This window comes from Mobula birostris, chromosome 3 (genome assembly GCF_030028105.1).
Source record: "Mobula birostris isolate sMobBir1 chromosome 3, sMobBir1.hap1, whole genome shotgun sequence".
Lineage (NCBI taxonomy): Eukaryota > Metazoa > Chordata > Chondrichthyes > Myliobatiformes > Myliobatidae > Mobula > Mobula birostris.
Window position 1 is genome coordinate 5616657 of NC_092372.1, and position 27501 is coordinate 5644157.

At 43.9% G+C, this 27501-nt stretch overlaps 1 protein-coding gene across 3 annotated transcripts in view; it reads right to left on the reverse strand.

Moving 5' to 3' along the window:
* LOC140194525 (zinc finger and BTB domain-containing protein 7C) overlaps window positions 1-27501 on the reverse strand; it is a 261687-nt gene that overhangs the window by 47346 nt on the left and 186840 nt on the right. The gene's annotated exons all lie outside the window — the stretch shown is intronic.

Here is a 27501-nt window from a genome sequence, read left to right on the forward strand (position 1 = left end):
CTCAGTGTCAGATGTGGGAGGTCCTGGGGTCTCCCAGCCTCCCAGTGGCCATATCTGCACCCAGTGTGTCGAGCTGTAGCTCCTAAGGGACCGCATTAGGGAACTGGAGTTGCAGCTTGATGACCTTCGTCTGGTCAGGGAGAGCGAGGAGGTGATAGAAAGGAATTATAGGCAGGTGGTCACACCGGGGCCACAGGAGACAGACAAGTGGGTCACAGTCAGGAGGGGGAAGGGGAAGTGTCAGGTACAGGAAGGATGTGGAAGCCATAAAAAGGGTGCAGAGGCAATTTACAAGGATGTTGCCTGGATTGGTTTCAGGTTGAGTGAACTCGGCCTTTTCTCCTTGGAGCATCGGAGGATGAGAGGTGACCTGAAAGAGGTGTATAAGATGATGAGAGGCATTGATCGTGTGGATAGTCAGAGGCTTTTTCCCAGGACTGAAGTGGTTGCCACAAGAGGACACAGGTTTAAGGTGCTGGGGAGTAGGTACAGAGGAGATGTCAGGGGTAAGTTTTTTTCTCAGAGAGTGGTGAGTGCATGGAATGGGCTGCCGGCAACGGTGGTGGAGGCGGATACAATAGGGTCTTTTAGGAGACTTTTGGATAGGTACAGGGAGTTTAGAAAAATAGAGGACTATAGGTAAGCCTAGTAATTTCTAAGGTAGGGACATGTTCAGCACAACTTTGTGGGCCAAAAGATCCTGTATTGTGCAGTAGGTTTTCTATGTTTCTAAGATATAGGAACAGAATTAGGCCTTTTGGCCCATCGAGTCTGCTCTGCCATTTCATTATGGCTGATCCATTTCTCTCTCAGACTCAATCCCCTGCCTTCTCCCGATTACCCTTTATGCCCTGACTAATTGAGAATTTAACAACCTCTGCCGTAAATATACCCAATGACTTGGCCTCCACAGCTTCCTGTGACAACAAATTCCACAGATTCACCACCAATCGGCTAAAGAAATTCCTCCTCAGCTCCGTTTTAAATGGAAGTCCTTCTATTTTGAAGCTGTGTCCTCGGGTCTTAGATTCCCCAACAACAGGAAATATCCTCTCCAGATCGACACTGCGGAGGCTTTTCAACATTCAATCAGCTTCAATGACATCCCTCCACATTCTTCTGAATTCCAGTGAGTACAGCCTGGAGCTAACATTGCATTTACCTTCCTCACCATTAAATTCAACCTGCAATTTGACCGAAGGGAAAACCCGCAAAACACTTTCATTTCTTCTACCAAGGTGCATGACCATACACTTCCCGACACTGTATTCCGTCTGCCACTTCTTTGCCTATTAAGGAGGGAGGAGAAGATGGCGGCGTGGCCGTTCCAAATGAATATCGATATGTGTAACTAGGGGTGCCGTGCACAATTCAGATTTGATGGGGACAACCGTGAAGTGCAGAGGAACATCTGGAGTAACTTCTGAAATGCCTGCTTCGCTGCAGTTGCTACTGTGCGATCAAGAATCTCCGGAGACGAAGGCCCCAAGTCCTCAGCTTTGCGTGCTGCCGGGGCCGGCTGGGGTTGAAATGCTCAGCAGAGATGGTGTTTGGTGCTCGGTGTCGAATAGGTGGTCGGAGGCTCGGAGTTTTTTGGATGGATTCAGAATTGGACTGTGGTCGGATGCTTCCGGGTTGCTGCATCAGCAAGTTGGCGGTGCTGAAGGTTTACCGTCTGCGTGAGATGATGGGACTTTTGACAGACTCTGAGACTTTTACTGTGCCATGGGACTGTTCTTATCAAATTACGGTATTGCTTTGCACTGTTCTAACTATATGTTATAAATATGTGGTTTTTGTTAGTTTTTAAGTCGGTTTGTCATGTGTTTTCGTGATATCATTCTGGAAAAACATTTTTATCATTTCTTAATGCATGCATTACTAAATGACAATAAAAGGGAACTGCGTGTCCTCATAATCATAATCATATTCTCCTTCCATAGCCTCTCTGCTTCCTCAACACTACCTACCCATCCATCGATCTTCATATCGTTCATAAACTTAGCCACAAACCCATCAATTCCATCGTTCAAGTTGTTGACATACAACGTAAAAAGATTCAGTCCCAACACAGACCCCTGTGGAACACTACTGGTTACCGGCATCCAACCAGCAAAGGCTCCCTTTATTCCCACTCTTTGCCTCCTGCCAATCAGCCAATGCTCTTTCCATACTAGGATCTGTACGGTAATACCATGGGCTCTTAACTTGCGAAGCAGCCTCACGTGTGGCACCTTGTCAAAGGCCTTCTGAAAATCCATGTATGCATCACCCACAGTTTCTCGTTTGTCTATCCCGCTTGTTATTTCTACAGAGAATTCCAACAGATTTGTCAGGTAAGATTTTCCCTTACGGAAACCATGCTGACTACGGCCTATTTTATCATGTGCCTTCAAGTATCCTGAAACAACATCCTTAATAATCGACTCCAGCATCTTCCCAACCACTGAGGTCAGAAGAAAAGGCCTATAATTTACTTATACTCCAAGTGGAGTCTAACTAGGGTCCTATATAGCTGCAAAATTACCTCTTGGCTCCTAAACTCAATCCTATGATTGATGAAAGCCAATGCACCGTATGCTTTCTTAGCCACAGAGTCCACCTGCACAGCAGCTTTGAGCGTCCTACGTACCTGAACCCCAAGATCCCTGGGTTGAACTCTATCTGCCACTTCTCAGCCCAGTTTCGCATCCTATCAATGTCCCGCTCTAACCTCCGACAGCCCTCCACAATATCCACAACACCCCCAACCTTTGTGTCATCAGCAAATTTACCATCCCATCCCCCCGCTTCTTCATCCAGGTCAATTATAAAAATCACAAAGAGCAGGGGTCCCAGAACAGATCCCTGAGGCACACCACTGGTCACCGGCCTCCATGCAGAATATGACCCGTTCACAACCACTGTTTGCCTTCTGTGGGCAAGCCAGTTCTGGATCCACAAAGCAATGTCCCCTTGGATCCCATGCCTCCTTACTTTCTCAATAATCCTTGCATGGGGTACCTTGCCAAATGCCTCGATGAAATCCATACACACTACATCTACTGCTCTACCTTCATCAACGTCTTTAGTCACATCCTCAACAAAATTCAATCAGGCTCGTAAGACACGATCTGCCTTTGACAAAGCCATGCTGACTATTCCTAATCATATTATGTCCTTCAAATGTTCATAAATCCTGCCTCTCAGGATCTTCTCCATCAACTTACCAATCACTGAAGTAAGACTCGCTGGTCTATACTTTCCTGGGTTATCCCTACTCCCTTTCTTGAATAATGGAACAACATCCACAACCCTCCAACCCTCCGGAACTTCTGCCGTCACCATTGATGATGCAAAGATCATTGCCAGAGGCTCAGCAATCTCCTCCCTCATCTTTTACAGTCGCCTGGGGTAAATCTCATCTGGTCCCAGTGACTTATCCAACTTGATACTTTCCAAAAGCTCCTGCACATCCTCTTTCTTAATATCTACATGCTCAAAGTTTTCAGTCCGCTGTAAATCATCCCTACAATCGCCAAGATCCTTTTCCTGAGTGAATACGGAATCAAAGTACTCATTAAGTACCTCCGCTATCGCCTCCGGTTCCATACACACTTTTCCACTGTCACACTTATTGGTCCTATTCTCTCACGTCTTATCCTCTTGCTCTTCACATACTTGTGGAATTCCTTGGGGTTTTCCTCAATCCTGTCTGCCAAGGCCTCCTTATGACCCCTTCTGGCTCTTCTAATTTCATTCTTAAGCTCCTTCCTGCTAGCCTTATAATCTTCTAGATCTCTATCATTACGTAGTTTTTTGAACCTTTTGTAAGCCCTTCTTTTCTTCTTGACTAGATTTACAATGGCCTTTGTACACCATGGTTCCTGTACCCTACCATCCCTTCCCTGTCTCATTGGAATGTACCTACGCAGAACTCCACGCAAATATCCCCTGAACATTTGTCACATTTCTTCCGTACATTTACCTGAGAAATATCTGCTCCCAATTTAAGCTTCCAAGTTCCTGCCTGATAGACTCATACTTTCCCTCACTCCAATTAAACACTTTCCGAACTTGTCTGTTCATATCCCTCTCTAATGCTATGGTAAAGGAGATAGAATTGTGATCACTATCTCCAAAATGCTCTCCCACTGAGAGACCTGACACCTGACCAGGTTCATTTCCCAATACCAGATCAAGTACAGCCTCTCCTCTTGTAGGCTTATCTACATATTGTGTAAAGAAACCTTCTTGAACATACCTAACACACTCCACCTCATCTAAACCCCTCGCTCTAGGGACATGCCAATCGATATTTGGGAAATTAAAATCTCCCACCGCAACAGCCCTGTTATTATTACTCCTTTCCAGAATCTGTCTCCCTATCTGCTCCTCGATGTCCCTGTTACTATTGGGTGGTCTATAAAAAACACCCAGTAGAGTTATTCCCCCCTTCCTGTTTCTAAGTTCCACCCACACAAACTCCATCGACAGGTACTGAAGAAAGAATTTTCCTTATTAAATGTTTCAAAATGCTTCAGAACTTTGAATATCTCCAATAGGAAGGGTGATAACATGGCACATTTGTGGTTTGTCAGTCTTTGATTCTATTGTATTTCTCTGTGCCAGTGTAAATGTCTGCAGAAAATTGAATGGCAGGGCAGTATATGGTGACATGTACACATTTTGATAATAAATTTACTTTGACCTTTCATATAAGTTTAAAATCACATTCACAATCAGGTAGGGAAATCTGTTTTTACAGTAATCAGAGTCCACAAAAATGTGCAAGAAGGGTAATCTACCAAGCTGCCGATTTGTTACAAAATGTATTCATTGATTGCAGTCCATATTTGCCAACGGCAAAACAGAGCAATAACATGGAATACATCCAACCCTATGAACTCTAACTGCATTGGCCGTGAAGCACAAAAAATAAGATAGGTTTTGATAATATGCATCTCTTGGTTTATATGTCAACAAATCACTTAAAATGCACCCAGTTCAGAACTTTGCCAGAAACATACTCAAGAGAATCACTGTAGATTAACATTGAGGGCTGACAAAATCAAGCACATTATTAACTTGATCATCTTTAATTTGGACTGTAATAGCTCAATAATTTCTTTAATTATCTGAGACATGTTAACAGCACCTACTTCCTCAGGAGGCTAAAGCGTGTCACCTTTGACCCTCATTAATTGTTATCAATGCACCGTGGAAAGCATCCTATCAGGATGCAGAACAGACTGGTACGGCAACTGCTCTGCATGTGACCACAAGAAAGCGCAGAGCTGTGGACACGGCTTAGCTCAGCACATCACAGGAACCAAACTCCCCTCCATGACTCTGCACCTCTCACTGCCTCACTGAAGCAGCCAGCATAATCAAAGACTCAACCCCACCTGCACCAGACATTCTCCCTTCTCCCCTCTCCCATCTGGCAGAAGATACAAAAGCCTGACAGCACAAACTAACCAGGCTCAAGAACCAATGGAGTATCTGCTAAGGCTCTGAAAACCTGTGCCAACCAACTAGCGGGAATATTCAAGGACATTTTCAACCTCTCACTGCTACAGGCAGAAGTTCCCACTTGCTTCAAAAAGCCAACAATTATACCAGTGCCAAAGAAGAATAATGTGGGCTTCCTTAACGACTATCGCCCGGTAGCACTCACATCGACAGTGATGAAATGCTTCGAGAGGTTGGTCATGACTAGACTGAACTCCTGCCTCAGCAAGGACCTGGACCCATTGCAATTTGCCTATCAATATAATAGGTCAACAGCAGATGCAATCTTCATGGCTCGTCACATGGCTTTAGACCACCCAGACAACATAAACACCTATATCAGGAGCCACACATCAAAGTTGCTGATGAACGCAGCAGTCCAGGCAGCATCTCTAGGAAGAGGTACAGTGAACGTTTCGGGCCGAGACCCTTCCCTAATGTGAGTCCTGACGAAAGGTCTTGGCCTGAAACGTTGACTGTACCTCTTCCTAGAGATGCTGCCTGGCCTGCTGCGTTCACCAGCAACTTTGATGTGTGTTGCTTGAATTTCCAGCATCTGCAGAATTCCTCTTGTTTACGTACCTATATCAGGAGGCTGTTCATTGACTGTAGCTCAGCATTTACTAACATCATTCCCACAATCCTGATTGAGAAGTTGCAGAACCTGGGCCACTGTACCTCCCTGTGTAATTGGATCCTCAACTTCCTAACTGGAAGATCACAGTCTATGCGGATTGGTGATAACATATCCTCTTCACTGACGATCAACACTGGTGCACCTCAGGGGTGTGTGCTTGGCCCACTGCTCTACTCTCCGTATACACATGACTGTGTGACTAACAGATATCCCACCTCTTCCGGAAGTTCCTGGAGCCTCCCGCATATGAATAGTGGCTTCCTAATGCCTGCAAATTATATACAATATCACGGAAATCAATTTTTTTGAGAGCGAGTGAGCGAGAGAAAGCAAGAGAGAGCGTGAGAGCAACCACGAGAGAGCACGTGCGCGAGAGAGAAAGCTAGCGAGAGCGCGAGAGAAAGCAAGCGAGAGCGCGAGAGAAAGCAAGCGAGAGAGAGAGCATGAGAGAAAGCAAGTGAGAGCGCACGAGAGAGAGAGAGAGAGCAAGTGAGAGCGCACGAGCAAGAGAGAGCGTGAGAGAAAGCAAGAGAGACTGCGAGAGCAAGCAAGCGAGAGAGAGAGCGACAGCGCGCCATGGCAGAGTGTTACAAAAAAATATAAAACGTACATCACCCCAGACTACACTAAGATGTACTCCTGCCTAATAGGAGTCAAAAATAATGACAGTGTTTCTCACTGCACTGTTTGCAACAGTGACTTTTCTATTGCCCATGGTGGGTTAAGACTGTAAAAGACATGTTGAGGTAAGTTTAACAGGTGTCATTCGTTAACTAGCATAGCTAACGTTACTTAAACTAGCTGGTTAGCTGCTACTCTATTGCAGGCATCCCACCTCTCCCAAAGTCTCCCGCAAATTGATGGTGCTACCTCCCTGAAATGGGTTTTTGCAGGGTGGGATGTCTGGACTAGGCATAGCTCAAATACCATCTACAAATTTGCTGACAATACAACCATTGTTGATAGAAATTCAGGTGGTGACGAGAGGGCCTACAGCAGTGAGATATGCCAACTAGTGGAGTGGTGCCGCAGCAACAACCTGGCACTCAACGTCAGAAAGACGAGAGAGCTGATTGTAGACTTCAGGAAGGGTAAGATGAAGGAACACATACCAATCCACATAGGGGGATCAGAAGTGGAGAGAGCGAGCAGCTACAAGTTCCTGGGTGTTAATATCTCTGAGGATCTAACTTGGTCCCAACATATTGATGTAGTCATAAAGAAGGCAAGACAGCGGCTAAACTTTATTTGGAGTTTGAAGCGATTTGGTATGTCAACAAATACACTCAAAAACTTTTATAGTTGTACCGTGGAGAACATTCTAACAGGCTGCATCACTGTCTGGTATGGAGGGGCTACTGCACAGGACCGAAAGAAGCTGCAGAAGGTTTTAAATCTAGTCAGCTCCATTTTGGGCACTAGCCTACAAAGTACCCAGGGCATCTTCAGGGACCAGTGACTCAGAAAGGCATCATCCATTATTAAGGACCTCCAGCACCCAGGGCATGCCCTTTTCTCACTGATAGCATCAGGTAGGAAGTACAGAAGCCTGAAGGCACACACTCAGCGATTCAGGAACAGCTTCTTCCCATCTGCCATCCGATTCATAAATGGACTTTGAAGCTTTGGACACTACCTCACTTTTTTAATATACAGTATTTCTGTTTCTGCACATTTTTAAATAATCTATTCAATATATGTAATTGATTCACTTGTTTATTTATTATAATGTTTTATTTTATTTTTTTTCTCTCTCTGCTAGATTATGTATTGCATTGAACTGCTGCTGCTAAGTTAACAAATTCCACATCACATGCCGGTGACAATAAACCTGATTCTGATTCTGACCTTCTATCCCACTGTTATAAGACCCTTGAAATGTTTCCCTAGTATGATAAAATGGACTCTTGACCCAAAAAAATCTACCTCATTATGATCTTGTAACTTTCCAGTCCTAAAGAAGGATCTTGGCCCAAGATGTGGACTGTTTATTACTCTCCATAGATGCTGCCTGATCTGCTGAGTTTCTCCAGCTTTTTGTGTGTATTGCCTGAATTTCTAGCACCTGCAGAATCTCTTGTGCTTAATCTACTGTATATCTGTTACATTTTATTGTGCATTCAGTTATTATTTTATCTCAGACCACCTCAGTGTTCTGTGTAATGATTTCATCTGTATGAATAGTATGTGAGACAAGCTTTTCACTATATTTCGATACATATGACTATAATAAACCAATTCCAATTCGAGTGGAATTGAACCTTGGCAAATCAGTGGCTATGTTGTGGTAAAGAAGGGTCAGATTGACCAGTGACCTGATTTGCTTTGTTGAGGGAGGGGTCAGGTTGATTTACAGCCTGATTTGCTCTGTTGTGGGAGACTATAAGACCAGGGGAGCAGAATTAGGTCATTTGGCCTATCGAGTCTGCTCTGCCATTCAAACATGGCTGATTCATTTTTTTCTCCTCCTCAACCCCAGTTCCCGGCCTTCTCCCCGTAACCTTTGATGCCATGTCCAATCAAGAACCTATCAATCTTTGCCTTAAGTACACCTAATGACCTGGCCTCCACAGCTGAAAGCGGCAACAAATTCCACAAATTCACCACCCTCTGGCTAAAGAAATTTCTCTGCATCTCTGTCTAGAATGGACTCCCCTCTATCCTGATGCTGTGTCCTCTTGTCCTAGACTCTCCCACCATGGGAAACATCCTTCCCACATTTACTCTGTCTAGGCCTTTCAACTTTCAAAAGGTTTCAATGAGATCCCTCCTCATCCTTCTAAATTCCAGCGAGTGCAGACCCAGGAGCCATCAAACGTTCCTCGTATGATAAGCCTTTCATTCCTGCAATCATCCTTGTGAACCTCCTCTGGACCCTCTCTAAGGCCAACACATCTCTTCTACGATGAAGAGCCCAAAACTGTCCACAATTCTCAAGGTGAGCACTCACCAGTGCCTAATAAAGCCTCAGCATCACATCCTTGCTTTCGTATTCTAGACCTTTTGAAATGAATGCTAACATAGCATTTTCCTTCCTCACCACTGACTCAACCTGCAAATTAACCTTCAGGGTGTTCTGCACAAGGACTCCCAAGTCCCTCTGCATTTCAGATTCCTGGATTTTCTCCCCATTTAGAAAATAGTCTGCACATTTATTTCTACTACCAAAGTGCATGACCATGCATTTTCCAACATTATATTTCATTTGCCACTTTCTTGCCCATTCTCCTAATATGTCTATGCCCTTCTGCATCCTGCCTGTTTCCTCAACACTACCTGCCCCTCCACCAATCTTCGTATCATCTGAAAACTTGGCAACAAACCATCTATTTCATCATCTAAATCATTATATACATCATAAAAAGAAGTGGTCCCAACACTGATCCCTGTGGAACACCACTAGTCACTGGCAGCCAACCAGACAAGGATCCTTTTATTCCCACTCGCTACCTCCTTTCAATCAGCCAATGCTCTAACAATCTTAGTAACTTTTCTGTAATACCATGGGCTCTTAACTTAATAAGCAGCATCACGTGTAGCACCTTGTCAAAGGCCTTCTGAAAGTCCAAATATTTAACATCTACTGCATCCCTTTTATCTATCCTACTAGTAATCTCCTCAAGGATTTCCAAAAGGTTCGTCAGGCAGGATTTTCCCTGAAGGAAACCATGCTGACTTTGTACTATCTTGTCCTGTGTTACCAAGTACTCCACCACCTCGTCATTAATAATTGACTCTAACATCTTCCCAACCACTGAGGTCAGGCTAACTGGTCTTTAATTTCGTTTCTGCTGGCTTCTGCCTTTCTTAAAGAGTGGTGTGACACTTGCAATTTCCAGTCCTCTGGCACCATGCCAGAGTCCATTGATTTTTGAAAGATCATTTCTAATGCTGCCACAATTTCTAATGCTATCTCTTTCAGAACTCTAGGGTGCAGTTCATCTTGTTCGGGTGACTTTTGTACTTTTAGGTCTTTCAGATTTTTGAGCACCTTCTCCCGTGTAATAGTAACAGTATCCACTTCTCTTCCTTTACACACTACAACATCTGGCACATAGCTAATGTCTTCCTCAGTGAAGAGTGATGCAAATTACTCATTTAGTTCTTCTGCCAGCTCCTTGTCCCCAGTTATTATTTCTCCTGCTTCATTTTCTAGTGGTCTTATATCCACGCTCATCTCTCTTTTATTTTTTACATACTTGAAATAATATCCACTTTGATATTACTTGCTAGCTTGTTTTCATATTTCGTCCTTTCCCTTCTAACGGTTCTTTTAGTTTCTGCCTGTAGGGTTTTAAAAACTTCCCAATCCTCTATCTTCCCACTAATTTTTACTTTGTTGTATGCCCTTCCTTTTGTTTTTACATTCACTTTGACTTCCCTCGTCAACCAAGGTTGTACCATTTTACCACTTGAGTATTTCTTCATTTTTGGAATACACATGTCCTGCACCTTCCTCATTTTTCCCAGAAACGCATTCCATTGCTGCTCTGCTGACATCCCTGGCAACAGCTTCTTCCAATTTACTTCTGCCAACTCCTCTCTCATACCACTGTGATTTCCCTTATTCCACTGAAATACTGCTAAGTCAGACTTTACTTTCTCCCTATCAAATTTCAAGTTGAACTCAATCATATTGTGATCACTGGTTCCTAAGGGTTCTTTTACCTGAAGCTCCCTAATTGCCTCCGGTTCATTACATAACACCCAATCCAGTATAGCTGATCCCCTAGTAGGCTTAATGATAAACTGCTCTAAAAAGCCATCTCTTAGGCATTCAGCAAGCTCACTATCTTGAGATCCATTACCAACCAGATTTTCCCAATCGGCCTGCATGTTGAAATCTCCCATAACATCGGCCTTTTGATACACCTTTTCTATTTCCTGTTGTAATCTGTGGTCCACATCCCAGCCAGTGTTGGGAGTTCTGTATATAACTGCCATCAGGGTCCTTTTACCCTTGCAGTTTCTTAACTCAACCCATAAGGATTCAACATCTTCTGATCCTATGTCACATCTTTCTTCTGATTTGATGTCATTCTCTTCCAGTAGAGCCATGCCACCCCCTCTGCCTACCCTCCTATCCCTCAGATATAACATGTAACCTTGGACATTCAGCTCCCAACTACAACCATCCTTCAGCTACAATTCAGTGATGTCCACAACATCATTCCTGAGAACCTGTAATAGAGGTCGACCTTCACTAATCCGATTACCTGTAATCTGGTTTCTTCGAAAATCCGGCACTGATTATGCTTAATGTGATCCTTCTGTAATTCGGCATTTTCACTAATCCGGCACCCCTCAGATCCCAATGGTGCCGGATTAGTGAAGGTCGACCTGTAGTGCAACAAGATCATCCACCTTATTTCTTATACTCCACGCATTGAGATACAATACCTTGAGTACTGTATTTGCTACCTTTTTTGATTATGCATCTCTAATGTACTAATACTCACACAGTTGGCTGTGACTGTGTCCCATCACCGCCTGCCCTTCCTGACAGTCTCACTGCACGCTATCTTTACTTTTTTAGCATTCATCCTATCCTGAGTCTCATCACTCTGGTTCCCAGCCAGCTGCCAAGTTAGTTTAAACCCTCCCCAAAAGCTCTAACAAACCTGTGCTTAAATTGCTGATTCCAGGGGGCATAATTTTAAGGTGATTGGAGGAAAGTATAGAGGGGATGTCAGAGGCAGTTTTTTCCCCACCCGGGAAATGGTGGGTGTGTGGAACACCCTGCCGGGGTGATGGTAGAGGCAGATACATTAAGGACATTTAAGAAACTCCGTGAATGCGTGGGTTTCTACCTGGTTCTCCAGTTTCCTCCTGTAATCCAAAGATATATCAGTTAGTAGGTTAATTGGTCATTGTAAATTGTCCCATGATTAGGCTAAGGTTTAATAGGTGGGATGCTGGGTTCACTGGGCCGTAAGAGCCTTTTCCACGTGATATCTCCAAATAAATAAATGGATGATTGAAATGCAAAGAGCTACGTAGTGGGGAAGGATTAGATTGACCTTAAGAGTAGGCTAAAAGGTCAGCACGGCATTGTGGTCCAAAGGGTCTGTACTGTGCTGTGATGTTCTATTTCTATGTTGAGCTTTGAGGGAGCCCAGCATCTCTGCAGAAGAGAAAGTGGGAGCACTTGCACAAACCTTCAGACAGAGGTGCTGAGTAGATGCTTCATCTCAGCCTGAGCCTGAAAAGTGCCAGTCGTCAGGCAAATCCACTCTCACCACAACTTCAGCCACAGACGCAGAGTAGATGATCCATCTCCAGCGGTTCCCAGTGTCTTCGATGCTACTCTGCAACCAGTTCTACTCATGGCACGTGACATCAGAAGCAGCTCAGGGTATTGCACACAACAAAGATGATGGACCCGATTCCGACAATAGGACCAAAGATTTGTGGTCCACAGTTTGTCATGCATTTGGTCGAGCCATTTGATTACAGCAGGTTTAGAATTACCTTAAATGAATAGAATGTATAATATCGGACTTGAATCAGGAGTGTGCCAGAATTGTCAGGTTGAAAGATAACAAAGGCATGGATAAAGGCTTCGGCAGTAGATGCATTTGAGGTAGAGGTCGAGTCTGAGTTTGAAGCCAATATGGAAACAGTAGCATTAGTTAAAGATACAGTAATAAAGTCTGAAGTTCAGATTGGGGTTTCTAAGGTCAATGATCTATCGCACAGTCAATATAAAACCACAACACTGTAAGACATAGAAGCAGAATTCGGTCATTCAACTCATCAAGTCTGTTCCTTCATTCCATTATGGTTGTATATGATCCCTTTCAATCCCATTCTCCTGACTTCTCCCCATAACCTTCGACACCCTGACTAATCATGAACCTAAAAACCTCCACTTTAAATATACTCAATGACTTGGCCTCCACAGCCATCTGTGGCAATAAATTCCACAGATTCACCACTCTGGTTAAATAAATTCCTCTTCATCTCCATTCTAAATGGATACCCCTCTATTCGGAAGCTATGCCCCGGTCTGAGACTTCGGACCACTATAGGAAACATCCTCCCAACATCCACTCTATCTAGGCTTTTCAATATTTGATAGATTTCAATGAGATCCCCCTCATTCTTCCAAGTGTTTGTAAGTACAGGCCCAGAGCTATCAAACGCTCTTCATATAAAAATCCATTCAATCCTGGAATCATTTTCGTGAACCTCCTTTGAACCCTCTCCAGTTTCAGCACATCCTTTCTAAGGTAAGGGGCCCAAACCTGCTCTCAGTACTCTAAGTGAGGCCTCATCAGTGCTTTATAAAGTCTCAACATTACATCCTTGCTTTTATATTCTAGTCCTCTTGAAATGAACACAAACATTGCATTTGCCTTCTTTGTCACAGACTCAAGCCGCAAATTAACCTTTAGGAAACCCTGCACAAGGATTCCCAAGTCCCTTTGCCCTCAGTTTTTAAAATTTTTTCTCCATTTAGAAAATATTCAACCCTTTTATTTCTTCTACCAAAGTGCATGACCATACACTTCCAGACATTGTATTCCATCTGCCATTTCTTTGTCCATTCACCTAATTTAAGTTCTCCTGTAGCCTCTTTACTTCCTCAAAACTACCTACCCCTCCACCTATCTTCATATTGTCTGCAAACTTTTCAAAGAAATTAATTCCACCATCTAAATTATTGATATATAATGTAAAACGAATCTGTCCCAACACAGACCCCTGTGGAACACCACTAGTCATCGGCAGCCAGTCAGTAAAGGCTCCCTTTATTCCCACTCTTTGCCTCCTGCCAATCAGCCACTGCTTTATCCATGCTGGAATCTTTCCTGTAACACTGTGGACTCGTAGCTTAGTAAGCAGCCTCATGTGTGGCAGCTTGTCAAGGCCTTCTGAAAATCCACGTACCGGTTCCCCTTTGCCTATCCTGCTTGCTTGTTATTTTTTCAAAGAATTCCAACAGATTTGTCAGGAAAAGTTTTTCCTTGAGGAAACCAAACTGCCTATTTTATCATGTGCCTCCAAGTATCCTGAGACATCTTTTTAATAATCAACTCCAACATCTTCCCAACCGCTGGGGTAAAACTAACAGGCCTATCATTTCCTTTCTTCTGCCTCTTTCCCTTCTTGAAGATTGGAGTGAAATTTGCAATCTTCCAGTCTTCCAGAACCACTCCAGAATCTAGTGATTCTTGAAAGATCATTACTAATGCCTCCATGATCTCTTCAGCCACCTCTTTCGGGAAGCTGGGGTGTACAACATCTGGTCCAGGTGACTTATCTACCTTCAGACCTTTCAGTTTCCCAAGAACCTTCTCTCTAGTTAGCACACACATCATGCCCCCAACACCTGTGAAGACTGATGCAAAATACTTAATCAGCTCGTCTGTCATTTCATTGTCCCCCATTGCTACCTCTCCAGCATCATTTTCCAGTGGTCTATTATCCACTCTCATCTCTCTTTTACACTTTGTGCATCTGAAGACACTTTTGGTATTCCCTTTAGCATTACTGGCTAGCTTACTTTCATATTCTATCTCTACCTTCTTAATAACTTTTTAGTTGCCTTCTGTTGGTATTTAAAAGCTTCCCAATACTCTGTTCCTACTAATTCTTGCTCAATTATATGCCATCTCATTGGCTTTTATATGGGCTTTGATGGTTGTGTCATCTTTCCTTGAGAATACTTCTTCCCCTGTGGGATGTATATAACAAATGTCTTCCGAAATGCAGTTCTTTAAAACTCTGGTTAGGCCACACTTGAAGTACTGTGTCTAGTTCTGGTCGCCTCACTATAGGAAGGATGTGGAAGCATTGGAAAGGATACAGAGGAGATTTACCAGGATGCTGCCTGGTTTAGGGAGTGTGCATTATGATCAGAGATTTAGGGCTTTACCCTTTGGAGAGAAGCAGGTTGAGAGGAGACATGATAGAGGTATACAAGATATTAAGAGGAATAGATAGAGTGGACAGCCAGCGCCTCCTCCCCAGGGCACCACTGCTCAGTACAAGAGGACACGACTTTAAGGTAAGGGGTGGGAAGTTCAAGGGGGATATTAGAGGAAGGTTTTTTACTCAGAGAGTGGTTGGTGCGTGGAATGCACTGCCTGAGTCAGTGGTGGAGGCAGATACACTAGTGAAATTTAAGAGACTACTAGACAGGTATATGGAGGAATTTAAGGTGGGGGGGGGGTTATACGGGAAGCAGGGTTTGACGGTCAGCACAACATTGTGCGCTGAAGGGCCTGTACTGTGCTGTACTATTCCATAAGTTTCTATAATCTATGAGAAATGCTTCCAGAAATTCCCACTACTGCTGCTGTGCAATCATCCCTGCCATTGTTCTTTTCCAATCAATTCTGGCCAAGTCCTCTCTCATGCCTATGTATTTCCCCTTACCTCACTGCCATACTGATATATCTGATTTTAGCTTCTCCTTCTCAAATTTCAGGGTGAGTTCAATCATATTGCGATCACTTGCCCCTAAGGGTACTTTTACCTTAAGCTCTCTAATGAATTCTCATTCATTGCACAATGCCCGATCCAGAATAGCTGATCATCTGGTGGGCACAACAACAAGCTGCTCTAAAAAGCCATCCCACAGGCAATCTAGAAATTCCCCCTCTTGGAATCCAGCACCAACCTGATTTTCCCAATCTATTTACCCAATTCCCTACATATTGAACATTAGAACATAGGAAATAGGAGCAGGAGTCGGCCATCTGACCTGTCGGGCCTGTTCCACCATTCAATAAGATCATGGCTGATCTGGCCATGGACTCATCTCCAACTACCTGCCTTTTCCCCATAACCCTCAATTCCCCTACTATGCAAATATCTATCCAACCTGTCTTAAGTATATTTACTGAGGTAGCCTCCACTGCTTCATTGCGCAGAGAATTCCACAGATTCACCACTCTCTGGGAAAAGCAGTTCCTCCTCATCTCCATCATAAATCTACTACCCCAAACCTCAAGCTAATGTCCCCTAGTTCTAGTCTCGCTTATCTGTGGAAACAACTTTCCTGCCTCTATCTCATCTATTCCTTTCATAATTTTATATGTTTCTATAAGATCTCCACTCATTCTTCTGTATTCCAGCAAGTACAGTCCCAGGCGACACAATCTCTCCTCATAGTTCAACCCCCTCATCTCTGAAATCAACCTGGTGAATCTCCTCTGCACCACCTCCAAAGCCAGTATATCCTTCCTCAAGTAAGGAGACCAGAACTGCACGCAGTACTCCAGGTGCGGCCTCACCAGTACCCTGTACAGTTGCAGCATAACCTCCCTGCCCTTAAATTCAATCCCTCTAGCAATGAAGGCCAAAATCCAATTTGCCTTCTTGGTAGCCTGCTGCACCTGCAAACCAATCTTTTGTGATTCATGCACAAGCACTCCCAAGTCCCTCTGCACAGCAGCATGCTCCAACTTTTTACCATTTAAATAATAATCTGCTCTTACATTTTTCCTTTCAAAGCAAATGACCGTGAATTTACCAATATTGTATTCCATCTGCCAGACCCTTGCCCACTCACTTAACCTATCTATTGAAGTCCCAATTGTAGCATTGCCTTTTGGCATGCATTTTCTATCTCCCTTTGTAATTTGTAGACCAAATCCTTACTACTGTTTGGGATTCTGTATACAACTTCCATCAGGGTCTTTTTACTCTTGCAGTTGCTTAGCTCTATCCACAATGATTCAACTCCTTCTGACCCTGCGTCACCTCTTTCCAATGATTTCCAATCATTTATACCAACACAGCAACACCACCCCCTCTGCCTTCCTGCCTGTCCTTCCAATACAATGTGTATCCTTGGACATTAAGCTCCCTGCTGTAATCTTTCAGCCATGATTCAGTGATGCCTACAACATCACATCTGCCAATCTGCAACTGTGCTGCAAGTTCATCTATCTAATTCCATATGCTGTGCACAATCAAATATAACACCTTCCATCCTGTATTCACTCTTTTCGATTTTGTTTGCTTTTACGTTGTAACTCATCCTGTTGACTGCAATTTTGCCCGATCAACAGCCTCTCCTCACTACACATTGCCTCTGTTTGTAAACCAGCTACCTCATCTTCAGCACGATCATCCATCTTTCCTACGATACTTCTTGCATTGAAATACACGCAGCTCAGGACACTAGTCGCACCATGCTTAAGCTTTTGATTCTTAACTTTGTCTGAGGTCTTACAAACATCTGCCTCCACAACTTATCCACTAACTGTTCTGGCGCTCTGGTTCCCATCCCCCTGCAACTCTAGTTTAAACCCCACTGTGCAGCGTTAACAAACCTTCCCACTAGGATATTAGTCCCCCTCCAGTTCAGGTACAAACCGTCCCTTCTGTAGAGCCCACCTTCCCTGGAAGAGAGCCCAATGATCCAAAAATCTTATGCTCTCCCTCCTACACCAACTCCTTAGCCACGTATTGAACTGTTAATCTTCCTGGTTCTGGCCTCACGAGCACATGGAACTGGTAACAATCCTGAGACAACAACCCGGGAGGTCCTGCCCTTTAACTTAGCACCTAACTCCCTGTACTGTTCATGCAGAACCTTGTCACTCATCCTCCCTATGCTATTGGTACCTGCATGGACCATGACTTCTGGCTGTTCACCCTCCCACTTAAGAGTGCTGAGTAATCAATTCGAGATATCCTGTATCCTGGCACCAGGGAGGCAACATACCATCCAGGAATCTCGCTCTCGCCCACAGAACCTTCGTCCATAAGACCATAAGACATAGGAGCAGAATTAGGCCATTCAGCCCATCGATTCTGCTCCGCCATTCCATCATCCCATCAACACTATACACCTGCCTTCTCACCATGTCCTTTGATGCCCTGACCGATCAGTAAACGATCAACTTCCACCTTAAATATACCCATGGACTAGGTCTCCACCACAGTCTGTGGCAGAGCGTTCCACAGATTTATTATTCTCTGGTAAAGAAACAGGGGTGCAGTGCTAGCTGGAGCGCGTCCGGCACCTCTTTAAGAAAGAAGCTGAAATAAACAAGCTAATTAATTAGGGGCCGCCCAGGGCGATTTGAGTATCTCAGAAACTGCTGATCTCCTGGGATTTTTACGCACAACAGACTCTGATCTGGAGTTTACAAAGAATGGTGCCAAAAACAAAAAAAAAAATCCAGCGAGTGGCCGTTCTGTGAGCGAAAACATTTCATTAAATCCACTCGCTGTACAAAAAATTCTTCCTTACCTCCATTCTAAAAGGTTGCCCCGCAATTTTGAGGGGGTGCCCTCCAGTTCTGGTTACAACCATCTTAGGAAACATCCTCTCCACATCCATCCTTTCTAGTCCTTTCAACATTCGGTCAGTTTCCATGAGATTCCCCCCACATTCTTCTAAATGCCAGTGAGTACAGGCCCAAAGCTGCTTAAACACGCCTCATATGTTAACTCCTGGAATCATCCTCGTGAATATCCACTGGACTTTCTCCAATGACAACACATCCTTTCTGACATATGGAGCCCACAACTGTTGACAATACTCCATGTCTAGCCTGACTAGTGTCTTATAAAACTTCAGCATTATATCCTCGCTTTTATATTCCATTCTTCTTGAAAGAAATACCAACATTGCATTTGCCTTCTTTACCACACACTCAACCTGTAAATTAACCTTCTGGGAGTCTTGCACAAGGACTCCTAAGTCCCTCCGAACCTTCTCCCCATTTAGATAATAGTCTGTACCTTTGGTTCCTTTTACCAAAATGCATTTTCATACATTTCCCCACACTATATTCCATCTGCCACTTTTTTTGCCATTCCTCCAACTTGTCTGTCCTGCTGCAATCACATTGCTTCCTCAGCACTACCTAGCCCTCCACCTGTCTTCATATCATCTGCAAACTTCACCAGAAAACCTTCAATTCCATTATCCAAATCATTGATGAACAATGTGAAAAGTAGCGGTCCCAATGCTCACCCCTGAGGAACACCACTAATCTCTGGCAGCCAAACAGAAAAGGCCCCTTTATTCCCACTCACTGACTCCTGCCTGTCAGTCATTCCTCAATCCATGCCAGTATCTTTCCTGTAACACCATAGGATTTTATCTCGTTTAGCAGCTTCATGTATGGCACCTTATCAAATGCCTTCTGAAAATCCAAGTAAATGATAACCACTGCCACTCCTTTTTCCTTTGTAATAGCAATGGCATTCACCCCTGCTCCGACACTCCCGGACCCCTGGTGCACTGCCATTGTCTTCCACTGGCAGACTAATGCGTCTTCAGGGTTCTGGAATTTCGTGGCTCTGGAGGCAGGCAGACTCGAGGTTGGCATCACCGCAGGAAACTGGTGTGTCGTTGGGACAGAGATCAAAAGTAGCAACCTGGCTGCTGGCTGTGTGCCCAGAGACCCGAGTTATTTGGGCACAGAGTTCAGAAGAAGCGACACAACAGATTTTTAACATCATAAATCAGCGAGTTGTTTGTATGTCTCCCCTCTCACTGTGAAACGGGAATACCTCTTTTTCCCTTATTAGGGAGAGAGAGAGAGAGAGCCTGTGGTATGTCGAATTACTGGGTGAACGAGTAATCTTTGGGGTACTGCAAGTCTGTGTCTTTATTGATGCTTTGCTGCACACGTGAGTGCTCGGTGGGGGTGCCAATGCTCTTTTGCTGGTGGGGGGGTCGTTTCTTCGCTGGTGCTTATGCGTGGGTGGGGAGTGCTGGGGGGTACTTTGACATTTAACTGTCATTCTTTCTTTGGAGTACTCCTGTTTTTATGGATGTTCATGAGGAAAAAGAATTTCAGGATGTATATTGTATATATTTCTCTGACATTAATTGTACCTTTGAAACCTCTGAAGTACTCATTAAGTTCATCTGCCATTTCTTTGACCCCCCCCCCCCTTTACTACCTCACCAACGTCATTTTCCAGTGGTTCAATATCAACTCTCACCTCCCTTTTACTCTTTATACTGTATAACTGAAAAAACTTTTAGTATCTTGCTTTATATTATTGGCTAGTTTGCCTTCATATTTCATCTTTTCTCTTCTTATAGCTTTTTTAGTTGCCTTTTGTCAGATTTTAAAAGCTTCCCAATCATCCAACTTCCCACTCACATTTGCTACCCTATATGCCCTTTCCTTTCCTTGGCTTTTATGCAGTCTCTAACTTCCCATGTCAGTCACAGTTGCCTAGACCTGTCATTTGAGAACTTCTTCTGTGGGGCCTTCTGTCCATTCCCCTTACTAACGAATCCCCTAACACCACAGTGTGTGTATTCTGCGTCTCAGACGCATACACAGTGCCAGAGCCCCGACCACTGTGACTCTCCTCTGTTTCCACACCCCCCTCAATGGTATCCAAAGTGATGTACCTGTTGTTGAGGGGGATGGCCACAAAGGTACTCTGTACTGGCTCTTTAACCCCTTTCCCCTACCTGACTGTCACCTAGTTCCCTGTATTCTGCACTTTGGGTGTAATTACCTCTCTATATGTCGTATCTATCACCCTTTCAGGTTCCCGAATGATCTGGAGTTCATCTAGTTCCAGCTCCAACTCCTTAACACGGTCTTTTAGAAGCTACAGCTGGATACACTTCTTGCAGTTGTAGTCATCATGGACACTGGAGGTCCCCCTGCCTTCTCACATCCTGCACCAGGAGCATTTCACCATCCTGCCTGTCATCCCTACTGTCCCGAGCTGAGCAGATATAAAGAGAATGAAAAAACTTGAGCTTTTTTGTTCCTTTGCTTTCTCTGAGTGAAGCCTTTCTTCACAGAAGCCACGAACAGCTAAAGCCTCAAGTTCACCGCTCTGACTCTGTCCACTCAGGTGATGGCCACTACTCCTGCCCCTGCCTTACTTTAATTTGCTCTTACCAATCAATCCCAGACACTGACTGGCCGCTGGTCAAAGCTCTATTACACAGCCACAAACCACTCCTGCCTTTTATCCTCAGGCGCTGGACCTGATTGAAGTCCCCTCTTCTCCAAACTTCTAATGTCCAGGTTGGCCTCTGGTCAAACCTTTATTAAACTCTGTTACAGACCCAGAGCTAGCAAGTGGTCCTCATACATTAACCCTTTCATTCTCAGAATCATTCTTGCGACCCTCTAGTGGACCCTCTCCAATACCAACACACCTTTTCATAGATTAGTGGCCCAAAGCTGCTCACAATACTCCACATGCGGTCTGACCAATGGCCTTGAATTTCAGAACACTTGAGTTTTAGGTATACAAAATTATGAGGGTATTGAAAAAGTCTGCTTGTATTGAAATGCAAGCAGACTTTTTCACTTAGGTTTGGTGAGACTAGAACTAAAGGTTAAGGGTGAAAGGTGAAATGTTAAAGGAGAACATGAGGGGAACTTCTTCACTCAGAGAGTGGTGGGAGTGAGGAATGAGCTGCTAGTACAACTGGTGGATGTGGGTTCAATTTCAATGTTTAAAAGACGTTTGGATAGCTACATAGATGGGAGAGGTATGGAGGGCTATATCAAGGTGTAGGTTGATGGGACAGGGTAGAATCCAAGTTTGGTATGGACTAGATGGGCCAAAGGGCCTGGTTCTGTGCTGTAATGAATTATGACTCTAACCCACAGGTTTAACTATAATTTTGTCCAGAAAGTATATGAATTGAAATCATTTTAAATCTGAATAAATTTGCAGTAATTTCAGCAGTGGTCCTACATGCCAAATGTGGATGAAGTTATTTTTCAGTTGGCAATTCCATTGTGGTAATAGGCGTGTGCTTGCAAGCACTTTGAGGATGAAGTCTTTGGCAGACATGCTGAGAGATCTCAGGGCAGTATAACTCCCAATCAATCCTCTGCATTCAGATTCCTTTTTACTCACTCATGGGCTGTGGCTGGTGCTGGCAGAGCAAGCAGCTATTGCAGTCAAATTCACAAATGTAAGAATTATCTTCACTAGCAGTGAAAGCAATAAGAAAGACATCCTAAATACTACAATGTGACATGCAAATATCATTGAAATTAACCAATCTTTGAATACTGATTTTAACACAATAACTGCCAAAAATAATTCTTTGTGGAAGAATGCAATCGGACCAGGCAACATTTTTTTCTTATTTCATTTTACAAGGCACATTTCTTCCAGCACAAATCAGTTTCAAACAACTGTTTCCATCTCACGGATAAACAGCTGAATGTCCATCTACTCATGTTCAATTTAATCACATCATAGCCTGACAGATCTTTGCAGGATTGCCAACATAACTCCCAGAAAGATAACTGGAAGATAGTAGATTATACAACAGCATACTTATCGCCCATTCCTGAAGCTTAACAGCGTCTTTAACATTGATTTCTTTAACATATAGAAATTTCTACCACTTCCCCTTCTCTTTTTTTCCAAGACCCATCCTGGTCCCCCTCTTACCCCATTCCTCTCTCCTCACCTGCCTATCATCTCCCCTTGGTGCTCCTCCTCCTTCCCTTTCTCCCATACTCCGTTCTCCTATCCTATCAGATTCATTCTTCTTCACCCTTCACTTTTTTCACCTATCACCTCCCAGCTTCTTACTTCATCACTCCCTCCCTCACCCACCTATCTTCCCCCTCACCTGGTCTCACCTATCACCTGCCAGCTTGTTCTCCTTCCTCTCTCCCCACCTTATTCTGGCGTCTGTCCCCTTCCTTTCCAGTCCTGGCCCAAAATGTCAGCTCTTTAATCCCCTCCATAGATGCTGCCTAATCTGCTGAGTTCCTCCAGCATGCTATGTGTGTTGCTGTGGATTTCCAGCATCTGCTGAATTTCTTATGTTTATTCTTTGCTGACAAACAGTCTTTGATTTGAAACATTAACTCTGCTTCTCTTGACACAAATTCAAGATTTAAGATTGTTTAATGTCATTTCCAGCACACAAGTGTAAATGAGAAGGAAATAACTGTTACTCCAGCTCTGATGCGGCACAAACACAATAAGATGAACACAAAAATAATAAAGACACAATAAGTATAAATACATCAGCTAGCATATATACATAGATTAATCGTATGTCCATAAAGTGACACCAGACTGTACATAGGATGACTGACAGAAAATGAGGCCTGACCTGCTGAGTATTTCCAGTATTAAAAAGGCAAACACGAGAAATCTGCAGATGCTGGAAATTCAAGCAACACACACAAAATGCTGGTGGAATGCAGCAGGCCAGGCAGCATCTATAGGAAGAGGTATTTCCAGTATTACCTGTTTTTTTACCTTTGTTTTCCAGCATCTGCGGTTTTTGTGATTTCTACACTGCTAATACTATCTTTGCAGGTAGGCAGTTTTATTTATTAACATAACTGAGAAGCGGCAAGCAGCTTGTATTCACTATAAATACAGTAACCTGGAGATTGGTTGGAAAAGCATTTCCACCACACCCCTGTCATCCCACATATTCCTGGTAATGGAATGGCGTGGCAGCCTAAATAAAGCTGTAGACGGAAACGATTTGAAGAAACCGCTTTCCACACACAGGTGAGAATAGAATTCATTTTTAGATGCTCATTTTGCATGATGCAGTTTTACTTGGACAGGCAGCCACAGTGAGGCATTTCCCAGTCAAACTGCGCAGATCGTAAAACTGAAATGGACACATTTTGGCAGAGTACTTTTTAGTGTGTCTGAACCTTTGCTGATATCAGGCATGCACTTGGTGTAATTGTAGGGAGTCATGAATGGGCAGGAACATGGCAGACAGAATATAGATGGAAGAATCAAAGTGCACAAGAGTGTTGAAATGGTTAGAGTTTGAAAAAGTTGTTACTCAGATGGTGGTGTTGTCTGTGTATACAAATACTCTTGGTTCCTCCCTTCCTTTGCCCATCTTTCAACGTAGAACGTTTCAGCACAGTACAGACTCTTCAGCCCATGACATTGTGCCGACCTTGTAAACTACTCTATAATCAATCTAACCCTTTCCTCCTGCACAACCCTCCACTTTTCTATTATCCATGTGCCTCTCCAAGAGTCTCTTAAATACCCCTAATGTATCTGCCTCTACCACCACCTCTGGCAGAGCATTCCATGCACCCAACACTCTGTGTAAAAAACCTACCTCTGACATTCCCCCTACAATTTACTCCAATCACCTTAAAATTATGCCTTCTAGGATTAACCATTTCAGCCCTGGGGAAAAAAGTCTCTGAGCTATGCACTTGATCTCTGGCTTTGATCATCTAGTACATCTCTATCAAGCCACCTCTCATCCTCCTTCACTCCAAAGAGAAAAATCCTAGCTTGCTCAACCTGTCCTCATAACACAGGCTCTCAAATTCAGGAAGCAATCTGGAAAGTCTCCTCTGCACTCTCTCTAAAGCTTCCACATCCTTCCTATAATGAGGTGACCAGAACTGAATGCAATACTCCAAGTGTGGTCAATCCAGGATTTTATAGAACTGCAACGTTACCTCACGACTCTTGAACTCAATCCTTTGAGGACCAAGGCACCAAATGCTTTCTTAACAAACTTATCAACTTAAACACAGAATATAGAAGAGTACAGCACAGGTACAGGCCATTTGGCCACAATGTTGTGCCAAACCAGCTAAAAAGCAAATCAAAAACACCGAAACACTAATCCCTCCTACCCACACCGTGTCCATATCCCTCCATACACCTTATAGCCATGTGCCTATCCAAGAGTCTTCCAAAAGCATCTAATGTACTTGCCTTGACTACCATATCAGGCAGTGCATTCCAGGCACCCACAACTCTCTGAGTAAAAAATTTACCCCTCACATCCCCCTTGAACCTACCCCCCTCACCTTCAATGCATGCCCTCTGGTGTTAGACGTTTCAACCCTGGGAATCAGATGCTCTCTGTCCACTCTATCTATGCCTCTCATCAGATCTCTTCTCAGCTTCTGTCACTTCAGAGAAAACAACTTAAGTTTATCCAGCCTCTCGTGATAGCACATGCTCTCTAAACCAAGCAGCATCTGCACCCTCTCCAAAAAGTCTCAACATCCTTCCTAAAGTGGGGTGACCAGAACTATATGTGATATTCCAGATGTGGCCCAACCAAAGTTTTATAAATTTGCAAAATAACCTCCTGACTTTTGAACTCAATGCCTCAACTAATAAAATCAAGCCTTCTTAACCACCTTATTGACCTGTAGCCACTTTCAAGGAGCTATGAACTTGTAAACCAAGATCTCTCTGCTCAGCCTTGCTGTACCAAGGTGCAAAACCTCACGTTTATGTGGGTTAAGCTCCATCTGGTATTTCTCAGCCCATACCTGCAACTGATCTATATCATGCTGTATTCTTTTCCAGTCTTCGACACTATCCACAACTGCACCAATTTTGGTACCAACCACAAATTTACTAACCCACCCATCTACATTTTCATCCATGTCATTTACATACATTACAAATGGCAGCGCGAATAAACCCTTCATCCACTACCCTTTGTCCTCAATGTGTAAACCAGTTCTGAATCCAAACAGCCGATTTGCCACCGACCCCATGCACCTTAATCTTCCGCATTCGCCTCCCATGAGGGACTTGGTCAAATGCCTTACTAAAGTCAAGTCAAGTCAAGTCAAGTCAAATTTATTTATATAGCACATTTAAAAACAACTCACGTTGACCAAAGTGCTGCACAGATCAGAGCAATCACAAATACAAGAAACACAGACATAACCAACAAGGCAAATAGCTTATAGGCACAAAAGAAACTACACAAGGGCCTAGACACAAGCCAAAAATCAGCCACATCAGGAGGATTCAAACGCTAGTGAATAAAAGTAAGTTTTGAGCCTGGATTTAAAAGAGTTGATGGAGGGGGCAGATCTGATAGGGAGGGGAATGCTGTTCCACAGTCTAGGGGCTACAATAGCAAAGGCGCGGTCACCCCTGAGCTTAAGTTTAGATCGCGGGACAACCAGGAGCCCCAAGTCAGCCGACCTCAGGAACCTACAGTAGAATAAGGGGTTAGAAGGTCTGTGATTTAAGGGGGGGGGGCAGCCCACTTAGGGCTTTATAAACAAATAGGAGAATCTTAAAATCAATTCTGAACCGTATTGGTAGGCAGTGGATAGAGGCCAGGATAGGAGTAATATGGTCCCTCCTCCGGGCACCCGTCAGGAGCCTGGCTGTGGCGTTCTGGGCCAGTTGCAGACGGGACAGGAACGACTGACTAATCTCAGTATACAGGGAGTTGGAGTAGTCCAAGCGGAAGGATATAAGGGTGTGGATGACTTTCTCGAGATCTTTGGAAGAGAGAAGCTGCTTGATTTTGGCAATAGTACGAAGCTGGAAAAAACTAGCTTTTACTGCTGCATTAATTTGCTTGTCAAACTTAAATATCACACCAAGGGATTTAACATGGGGTTTGACAAGGGTGGACAAGTTACCAAGACTGTTGGTAATCACTTTGATGGAGTCAGGGGGGCCAAATAGGACAACTTCAGACTTGCCTTCATTCAGCTGTAAGAAGTTTTGTACCATCCAACACTTTATGTCCTCAGGGCAATTCATGAGGCTGGCTAGAGTTGACTGGTTGTTTGGCTTTAGGGGGAGATAAAGCTGTGGGTCGTCAGCATAACAGTGCAAGGAAATGTTGTATTTTTAAATGATTTGGCCGAGGGGAAGCATGTATATAGAGAAAAGAATGGGACCTGGGATGGAACCTTGTGGGACCCCGCAGGACAGACTAGCCAGGGGAGAAGAAAATTTGCCTATGTTGACAGAGAAGCTTCTATATTTGAGGTAGGATGTGAACCAGTTCAAGGCAGTGCCATCAACACCAACCCCATACTGGAGATGGTCTATTACAATGGCATGATCCACAGTATCGAATGCTGAGCTGAGGTCAAGAAGAATTAGGATGGCAGAGTCACCTGAGTCAGTAGAGAGGAGGAGATCATTGTACACTTTCAGCAGGGCAGACTCTGTGCTATGATAAGCCTTAAAACCTGACTGAAATCTTTCCAAGGTGTTGTTTTGGTGTAGGCAGGGTAGCAATTGACTGAGAATAACCTTTTCGAGAACCTTTGCCAGGAATGGAAGTTTAGAAATAGGTCTATAGTTACTAGGTAAGGTAGGGTCTAAGTTGGGGTTTTTTCAGGAGGGGCTGGACCACGGCACACTTAAAGCAGGTTGGAATGCTACCAGTGGCCAGGGAGCTGTTGATAATAGAGAGGATGCTGGGACGGGCTATGTCAAAGATATCCTTCACGAGGGCAGTGGGGACAATGTCAAGGGGGCAGTTTGCAAGTTTCACGGTGGACACAATCTTTGTAAGGAAGGGAAGCGTGATGAGTTGGAAGCAGTCCAGCAGTCCAGTTTAGATGAATAAACCAGTGAGGCAGTTAGGTCACAGGTGGGGGGGGGGGGGTGGAAATGTTCATTCTAATGTCCTCAACTTTGCTAATGAAGAATTTTAA